General features: G+C 39.7%; 1 protein-coding gene across 1 annotated transcript in view; it reads right to left on the minus strand.

Annotated features, from left to right (window-relative positions):
* LOC124721751 (katanin p60 ATPase-containing subunit A-like 1) overlaps nucleotides 1-9,739 on the minus strand; it is a 203,053-nt gene extending 193,314 nt beyond the window's left edge. Inside the window, exons 1-2 of the mRNA XM_047246853.1 lie at nucleotides 9,717-9,739; nucleotides 499-677 (exon numbers count right to left, since the gene is read on the minus strand). The gene's annotated coding sequence lies outside the window, so the exon portion shown is untranslated. The remainder of the gene's footprint in view (nucleotides 1-498; nucleotides 678-9,716) is intronic.
* Between the last annotated feature and the right edge of the window lie 749 nt (nucleotides 9,740-10,488).

Genomic DNA, 10,488 nt, shown 5'->3' on the forward strand with positions numbered 1-10,488 from the left:
AGCTAAGATTTCAGAGGGAGTTCACATAATCTGTTGTGTAAGCTGAGAAGTCCATGAACAATACAACACATTGAGCAAGTGGTAACTATATATTATTGTGTTGTGTGCAAGATTACTGAATCTTGTAAAAGACAGACAAAATGAGAAATTATAATGAATGAGTGTGGACATGTGAGTGGCAGATTTGTTATAAAAGTCATATAATTGAAAAGTGGACAGATAGTGCTAAAATTTTCAGTGAAAGCCAAAGCCCCAAGCTGCTATAATTAAAATGAGATTTCTGATGTTTAGCTGAGTAACAGTGAGATAGTAAATGGGATGTGCTACAGTAGGAGTTCTGTTTACAGCAAATATGCTAAGTACTTAGGTATAATAACTCATAAAACACTGCCATTCAAGGAGAGTCCTAAAGATACAGCTATCTCTTAAATAATCATTGAGTGGCGTCTCACAAAAAATTACACATTACAGAAGTGCTGATGCTCAGCCAGTACTTACCATAATCCACAGATTTGAAGGAGTGGTCCATATGAATTGAGTAGATGTGCAACTGATTGACAACATACTGATGACTACACAGTCTGATTGTGCAGGGGAAGGTACATTGAAATTCCTGCTCAGTCATTCAGTTTCCTTCAACAAGTCCAATAACCTTATTCAACTTGGTACTGCTCCTCCTGTTAAGATGTTGCAAAAATGTTAAAACTGATGTTGTGTGTGCTCCCTTTCTGAACACATCATCACTTTTATCTCCATGTCTCACGATGCAAAGTTAGAACCTGTTTTCACCATGCATATGAGATGTTTTGAAGAAATTTCTGGAACTTTCAGTTAATACAGTTATGAGCACAACCACTGTGTAAGGTCTTCATAAGTGAATGCATCTGCTGTGGCTAATCAATTGACAGATGCTTTACCTGTCCCACTTGTAATATATCTATGCTTTAAACTGACAAGAAACTACAAGGAGGAAGATAAGAGGATGTTAATATTTGGTAATGATGGGTTTGGCATATAGAAGACGGTGAAATCTATAAAATTTCATTTGTATTATGTTGCTACACTATTATTATTATTTATTTTAAAATTCAGGTTATATGTAATTTGTCCATATATGGGTAAATTGAAATATGATGTCTTCATAAAGATTTTTGTTTGAGAACATATTCCTAATTGAAATTCATCAAAATTTGGTGTATGATCCTTCATTTTTGATGGGTAAGAATTGTGTGACTGAATTCAAATATGGATGTACATTCCTTGAAGGTAACTCATGTGAAGGTTGCGTCAAAAGTTGAAAACAATATAGTATTGGAAAATTATTAAAGAATTGAAAGGATATGGCCTCAGTTAAAACTTCTAGTTTAAGGGACCATGGTCAAAGAATTTATCAGGTGGATATATACGTTTTATTTAGACATTGTGTTACAACAATTATGTGCAGTACAACATTGAACTTTATAATAAAATTGATGGGTTTGCCATTGGCACCCATCTTCATCCATTTGTTGCCAACTTCTTGTTGGAGATATTTTACCATGTACATCATACAGAACAGATCAACTAAGTGGTACTGCTATATGAATGATAACTTCATAGGGTGCACCCAAAGCAAGAGGAGTTGGATGTCTTCTGGTACATCTCATTAGCATCAACCGAAAAATGCATTTTACAGTAGAGAAAGTGAGCAATGGGAACTTAATTGTCTAGATGCATTAAGAATCAAATAGGTAGATGGTAACTTAGGGCCATAAATTGTACAGGAAAGTAAAAACACAGATTGATACTTCCATGAGCAATGTAACCCTCATCCAAGACAAAAATTGATGGATGGAGCTGGTAAAATATGTGAGCAGGTTTATTTACAAGAATAACTGTCCAGTTACTTTTTTTGAAAAAAAAAAGTTATTCCAATAAGGACGTGGAACAAGTACTACACCCAAAAAGTATAAAAATTAATTCCAGTATGTATCAGGAACAATGGCTGCCCACTGGAAAAGTTTTCCTGTCTGTTATTAACGAAGTTTTCAATCAAATAAGTAAATATTTGGCCAAGAACTGGCTTCAAATGATTTGCAAGTCCAACAGGAAAAATAAAAGAATGCTTAATAGTAGTCCAAGATGTCTGTCACTAATGAATGCTGGTGTGTATAAAATTCTGTGTAGTTGTGGCCAAGTACACAAAGAAGTGCTACTACTCAGCTGAACTATCGTTTTGGACAAAGTGTTAAATCAATTGGAGTGGGAATGCTTTTTAGATTGCAGGCCATGAAGTAAAATTTAATGATAGCAACATTTTAGCTAAGATAACACATTATGATGTATATTTTAATAGAGAGGTGATTTAAATTCATGAACACCATGATAACATTACGAGAAAAGAGGAGGGAGCTGCACAAAATATGGATGCAAATGTTGTGACGAGAGTAATCAACATTATTTTTAAACAAGAATGATGCCACCAGCCAAGGATAATACCATAGTCAGTTCTTCAGACAGCCATGGATCTTGGAATATTAAATTCCCTAATGATTTCCAAAATGGGATATCCCATGTGTCTAGCTCCAATTACCATTCTGTGTTCAGAGGCTGTTAATTCCCATCCTGCGACCATAATCATACCGTAACTGTTTCACATAAATCATCTGGGTACAAATGACAACCCAACCAATGCACATAACTAATGAGGAGGTATTGAATAGAATTGGAGAGAAGAGAAATTTGTGGCACAACTTGATTAGAAGAAGGGATCGGTTGGTAGGGCATATTCTGAGGCATCAAGGGATCTCCAATTTAGCATTGGAGGGCAGTGTGGAGTGTAAAAATCGTAGAGGGAGACCAAGAGATGAATACACTAAACAGATTCAGAAGGATGTAGGTTGCAGTAGGTATTGGGAGATGAAGAAGCCTGCACAGGATAGAGTTGCATGAAGAGCTGCATCAAACCAGTCTCTGGACTGAAGACCACAACAACAACCACCACCACCAATGCACTCCCTTTTATACTGTGTGCGCGTGATAGTACTGCCATCTGTATATGTGCATACCGCTAATCCATGACTCTTTTTGTCACTGCAGCATAAAAAGCTGTGCAGTGTTTGCAACAGAGTTGGTATATGACATTACTGATTTCACAGGTGACCTGACCTCTGTTATGTTGCTTAAGCCTGTGACAGGACTGGAGTAGGAGGTGCTGGGTGGGTGGATGGGCAGGTCTTGCACATTGGTCGGGGTTGAGAGTGGCAGAAGGACAGATGAGATGTTGGGTGGGGGATGGAACACCACTTTAGTGGGGATGGGAAGAATCTTGGGTAGGATGCACTTCATTTAAAGGCAGGATGAGAGGTAGTCAGAGCATTAGCGAAGGATATGGTTCAGCTGTTTCAGTCCAGGGTGATATTGCATGAAGAGGAAGGGCCCTCCTTTATAGCTGTTTCTTGGGGTGGTGGGAGATTTGGGGGTGTGTGTAAGGATGTCATGGGAAATCTGAGTGTGGACTAGGTTTGGAGTGTATTGACTGTGAAAACCTTCATCATGCCTTCAGTATACTGGGCTTTGGGGTTCTTTCACTGAAGATACATTGCCCCTAGATGGCTAGGCTGTGTGGAAGGGATTTTTTTGGTGTGGAAAGGATAACAGCTGTCTTTTGTTTGTGCATATTGGCAACTCAGTGCTACATTTTACAAGAAATTTCGTACAACAGATACATACTTTAACTTATTTAAATACTAAAGGAGTAAGGTAGACCACTCACTGAAAAGCAGAAGCATGGAATCATCAACAGGCACACACAGAAGGGAAACAGGCCTTGCTAGCTTATGGTATAAATTCTTTTTATGCATGAGCTAGGCATGTTTCCTCCTGTAAACATACCAGCCTCAGTCTCCATTAGCCCACTGTCGCCATACCCTCTACTGACAGCTCTCCCTTCCCAATCCATGTCTCAGCATAACCATCACCATGTGCCGCACTCCATGGATTCTGGTACACATGTATCACATGCCTAGCCCATGCACATGCCACCACTTTCCTCCATCCCAAATTCCTAGTCAACAATCCTGTTACCTCCCTTGATACTGCCAGATACCCACCCAAAACCCTCTTCCTGCCTCTCCCTTATCCACCACACACAACACAACCCTCACTAACTCTAGCCCACCTTCTGAAACGCAATCCTGCAACTGTGTTTCTAGTAACTGGCACAGATGTGTGTGCATGCGTCTATGTACTGTATGTTGGCAAAGGATTTATACCGAATGCTAGGAAGTTTACTTTCTCTTTTGTATGTTTCTGTCAATGACTCAACAATTCTGCTATTTTGTGGGTGGTCTCCCTTACTCCTAAAGTGTGTAAGTTGTGCCAGAACTTTCCATATTTGAGGACTATTTTGATGAAATTCAACAAGTGCCATTTACAAAATTTTACAGGAGAGGTATTTTTTTGTTTTACTTAACGTCACTGATTCAAAAAATTTCAAAACTCTACCATAGCTATACATTCTAGGCATTTAAAATCAGTGAGCTCTTATGTACATTGTATTTTGTAGACAATATCAGAATAAGAAGTTAACAATAGATTTGTAAATTTGTGTTTATTTGGGGTAAGTTAACACATGAACAGAAGTTTCCACAGTAACGAAATCTGTTTCTCACATCCTAAACTTATAGTCATACGTTCAAATGACTTCTAAAGAAAGAGTACATATTCTAATATAATAGCTAGATTTACTTTGTTTCCAAATTAAAAAAAAGAATGCTGCAACACGGTCGTCTTTAATGTAAAGATTCTTCATTATACAGAATTTTTTCTTCAGTATCATTAGCATTCCCTTATACAACTTTTGAAGAGAACTCTTTACTCTCCTATCGGTAAATATCAAAATAAGACATCAATTTCTTCACATCAAAAGCTTTATTACTGCTCCCATGTGATCACTGATGGAAGTTGAGGTGCTTCAAATATTATTGAAACACTTCTCTCCCCAGGTTTCCGCACCTCAACATCTATTTCTGAAGTAAGTAAGTATTCTGAAAAGGCATTGTGTCCTAGTTTTAGGTCTTATTACATAATGCACTACTCTTGTCTTAGGCACCATAAAAGACAATTTGGCTTTCATTACATGTTTGGAGATTGATTTCATGTTGTGACTATAGCAGTCTTATCCCAAACTCTAACCTCCCTGCACTTTCCCCAATATGTCATGATATTCTGGGACAAAGTGATTGTTTCATGTTTTATTAGGCCTTTTTCAATAAGACCAAAAACCCCACCATGAGGCAAATAGCTATGCCCACTTATTGGGAAGTAAACTGAATTCCTCCAAATGTCTTTGAGCTTTTAGTGTAACTCATAAGCATTGCCATGATTGTATAATTTCTGTTTAGAATTGGAAAACATCCCAAGACTTAAGATTTTGTGCACCTCCTTTAATTAGCTATTTTGTTTAAGGGAATTAAGCGATCTCTCCTGCAGATGCAATTTCATTTGCCGCCCCCCCCCCCCCCCCCCAATCCCATCATGAGTCACTCTCAACCCATGTGCAGTTAACTACATTGTGTGCTTTCTTTTGTGAATACTTTAAGATTGTGCAGTTATAAAGCCAAGCTAGTCTGGAGTAAAATACTTCTCCAACAGACAGTTCAGGTACGGGCTGATTCTGCTGGCAGTTGAAACAGGCTGTCAGTGTTGTTTTGATTTTCATTTAAAATATCAGAAAATATTTTTGCCCCTATTTTGTGCAACATATAATCTGTTCTTATGTTATTTTTTAATTCCAAATCTTGAGCTGATGTACAACAAGAACTGCGCAAAAGTTGAGAAACTATCACTATGAGGATTTCCGAAGCCTAAGTTGAAATATTTGCAGAATACCTTTTCATACTTTGAAAGAGAGCAGCCCAACAAACCTTGTATAATGTGAGAACTACGGTACCCATCATGCATTTTTTTTAAAGATTTAACTCTGTTGGAAGATACAACTGCCTAATTTTATTTCTAGAGTAATGAGATGATCTGCATTTATGCTTTAAATATATCATTCTTAATTAACTGTGTGCATTCTTTGTCTCTTTCCTGCAGCTTGTGAGCTTGTCCATCTCGATTATCCTGAGTTTGTACACTGTCCAGTTTATATATTTTGCTAATAGGCCTGAGTGTCTCCTACAGACGTTTTGTTTAGGCTATAAATAAAATCACTCTTACCTGTCAGTTTATTGACTGTTGGGGCACATACATGAATGCTTTGGCCTTCTTCTTCTCTTATATAATATGAGACTGAGGCAGATCTTTGTTTATTTGTATTGTCTTCCTTCCCCGTGTGTTGTTTGGATGAGTCCATTCATGTATTGTAGAAACAAATTATCCAGTTAAACTTTTGTCTTATATGTGTACAGGCACTCTCTAAAATGAATATGATCATTGAAACGTGAACATCTTTCTTTGCATATTGTTTCCTTTGTTGTTTCAATGTGGTTACAGTCTATATTCAGATCTTCATTTGAAGGTGCAGTCATGCTCTTCTTACTCTTTGGCATTGTCGACTCCTACTGTGTGTTCCACTTTTCATCTCCTGAATTGTTTCAGAATATTCTGAATCTTCTAACACCTTACTAATGATGATCCAACAAATGTGTTGTACAACAGCTGCTAATATTATAGTAAAAGACTGGCTGAATATGAAAGAGAAATATGCGGAACAATATGCATTTTGTCCAACAACTGCTTAGCAAACATTTGCTTTATGTTGTGGAATTGCCTGACAACAAAAGCATGGAAGTGTAAAGGCTATTAAATATAACTTTTAAATTTTATGTTCTAAGTTTCAACTGTATAGTAAAAAATAATGATTCATTGGTTTGTTTTTTTTGGAATATTGAAAAATGGAGATGTCGAGTTTCTTGGAAATTGCTGTATTCAGGCACTTTTTACAATGGAGAACACTCAGTTTTGTCATATTTTCTATTATACACTCCTGGAAATTGAAATAAGAACACCGTGAATTCATTGTCCCAGGAAGAGGAAACTTTATTGACACATTCCTGGGGTCAGATACATCACATGATCACACTCACAGAACCACAGGCACATAGACACAGGCAACAGAGCATGCACAATGTCGGCACTAGTACAGTGTATATCCACCTTTCGCAGCAATGCAGGCTGCTATTCTCCCATGGAGACGATCGTAGAGATGCTGGATGTAGTCCTGTGGAACGGCTTGCCATGCCATTTCCACCTGGCGCCTAAGTTGGACCAGCGTTCGTGCTGGACTTGCAGGCCGCGTGAGACGACGCTTCATCCAGTCCCAAACATGCTCAATGGGGGACAGATCCGGAGATCTTGCTGGCCAGGGTAGTTGACTTACACCTTCTAGAGCACGTTGGGTGGCACGGGATACATGCGGACGTGCATTGTCCTGTTGGAACAGCAAGTTCCCTTGCCGGTCTAGGAATGGTAGAACGATGGGTTCGATGACGGTTTGGATGTACCGTGCACTATTCAGTGTCCCCTCGATGATCACCAGTGGTGTACGGCCAGTGTAGGAGATCGCTCCCCACACCATGATGCCGGGTGTTGGCCCTGTGTGCCTCGGTCGTATGCAGTCCTGATTGTGGCGCTCACCTGCACGGCGCCAAACACGCATACGACCATCATTGGCACCAAGGCAGAAGCGACTCTCATCGCTGAAGACGACACGTCTCCATTCGTCCCTCCATTCACGCCTGTCGCGACACCACTGGAGGCGGGCTGCACGATGTTGGGGCGTGAGCGGAAGACGGCCTAACGGTGTGCGGGACCGTAGCCCAGCTTCATGGAGACGGTTGCGAATGGTCCTCGCCGATACCCCAGGAGCAACAGTGTCCCTAATTTGCTGGGAAGTGGCGGTGCGGTCCCCTACGGCACTGCGCAGGATCCTACGGTCTTGGCGTGCATCCGTGCGTCGCTGCGGTCCGGTCCCAGGTCGACGGGCACGTGCACCTTCCGCCGACCACTGGCGACAACATCGATGTACTGTGGAGACCTCACGCCCCACGTGTTGAGCAATTCGGCGGTACGTCCACCCGGCCTCCCGCATGCCCACTATACGCCCTCGCTCAAAGTCCGTCAACTGCACATACGGTTCACGTCCACACTGTCGCGGCATGCTACCAGTGTTAAAGACTGCGATGGAGCTCTGTATGCCACGGCAAACTGGCTGACACTGACGGCGGCGATGCACAAATGCTGCGCAGCTAGCGCCATTCGACGGCCAACACCGCGGTTCCTGGTGTGTCCGCTGTGCCGTGCGTGTGATCATTGCTTGTACAGCCCTCTCGCAGTGTCCGGAGCAAGTATGGTGGGTCTGACACACCGGTGTCAATGTGTTCTTTTTTCCATTTCCAGGAGTGTACATTGTGCGAGGCTCATATTAAAGTACCAGAATGTTGAAAACAACGTCAAAATGGTTCTCATTGGTACTTTAACTTATTTGAGAGGGCTTCACATTGTCACAAAGTTGGATGACTTTTGCACTTTACAAGAATTCATTGTCATATTGGCATTACTGTGGTGCAATTTCTTCTTGTGTACACATTCACATTTGTGCACTACAGAGCCCAAAGGTTAGTTCCACCTGATATGGATGGTGTGTGTGTCATGTGTGTATATTCACTTGTAGTCAGACTTCCATTATTATATCTAGATACTCCCTGATTAGTGATATTTCAACCAAAATGCAAATCCTAGGGGCTGTTGAGTGTTTCGTGATTCACAGATTGAGGTTTTTAGATTTTGAATGCTATTCTGCCCAAATCAGCAGCAGTTTGTTCCAGCTGCACCACCTTTCTTGGATTCAGATCTCAGTGTGAAGTGATTTGGTGGTATTAAAACAGGTAGTTGCCATGGAAACAATCTAACTGTATTTCAGCAAGGTCCTCTCCCATATTTTATCCTGTTTTGTTATAGCGTAAGAATGTTTAATCTGCTGCAAAGTAACAGTTATTCCAGTAGAATTGAATCTACTAACAGTCTGTATCTCCCATTCAGGCATAGCAGGTTTCAAGTCGTCGTCTAGATATCCTGACTTAAGTTTTCTGTTTTTACTGTAATTCATTCAAGTGAAGTTTCAGGATCATTGCATCAATAAAACCATTGTGTATATCCTTCCTCTGTCTGGCAATTTTAATATTTCTCTGCAACTGGTCAGTGAGGTGATTAAGTAATGTGTAAATTGGATTTAATAATAAAATTTCTCCCTCTGGTTTTCTTCTTTTTGGTATAACTTGGAGTGGGAGCAAAGGGTGGTAGATGGGAGGGGGAGGAGGGGGGGGGGGGGAGGAAATTGGAGGCTGCCCAAATGAAATATAGTAATCAGTTGATCAGAAGCAGCACACACAGTTTTTTACTGAATGATTCCAATACAAGTATAACACAGAGAAGCACACATATAAATATTTGGCAGCTCAATTGTTCTTCATGTTACTTCATTTGAGAATATTAGTATATTTTTTAGTGGAAAGCTGAACTATTTTTAGACATCTCAAAATCAAAATTGATACTAAGTAATTTTTAAAGCAGAATTATCATACTGATTACTCATGAAAATTCTAGTTATATTGAAATAATAATAAATGTTTAGTGAGTTTTCTCTCATGCTAATTTTGTTCTAGTCTTACATAGACCAGTCAGGTGGCTGTTTACTGAAAATTATTTTTCTGCACTAGACATAACCTACTCACCTGTGGCAGGGCAAGAAAACTTATTTTCTTTGTGCATCTGACAATTCTTTGAAGTTGGTCCTCTTTTTGAATGACTGTATAAAAAAGCACCCCATTATTATTATTATTATTATTATTATTTAGAAAGACACTAAAACTAAAGAAAAATACTTATTACTTGGAATAAAATGTATTTTGTAATGCTTTTAATTCCTGCATTTTAGCTATTTAAAAAAGTTCACACTGTCTTTACCTAAACAAACTGCATGACTGTTGATTACTTTTAAAGGTGACAAGCATTGGTAAAAGGGACCAGCTTTTCAACTTTTTCATCTACATTTGAGCTTATGGTATCAAATAAAATTGACTTGTTATGTGAAGTAGGAAGGGAGAGCCTCAGCCTGCTGTCGGTCACAGTAGGTTACAGCAGACTTACAAAAAAGGAACTAAGTGTAGGTTGGTGTAAGCCAGATGGGGAGACAAAATAGGAACAGGATGACAGGTCACAGATATTGTGAAGCCAAGTGCTAGGCTTAGCCAGGTGACAGAGGATATACAGAATTTATACAAAGATTTTAGCATAGAGGGTCATATTACCGTAGTATGTATACTGAGGAACAGCTTGGCTAAGGATAGAAATTAGAGCATTAGGGGTGCCCTGGATGAAATTAGGAGCAGCAATTACACACACAAATGTGAGTCTTCTGGAGCTTCTACAGTGACATGATCAGACTTGAATTAACTCTGTTGTGCGTGTTGTAAACAGTTGAGAGGGCTGCTGCTGACTAAAATG

The sequence above is a fragment of the Schistocerca piceifrons genome, chromosome X (genome assembly GCF_021461385.2).
Source record: "Schistocerca piceifrons isolate TAMUIC-IGC-003096 chromosome X, iqSchPice1.1, whole genome shotgun sequence".
Classification (NCBI taxonomy): Eukaryota; Metazoa; Arthropoda; class Insecta; order Orthoptera; family Acrididae; genus Schistocerca; species Schistocerca piceifrons.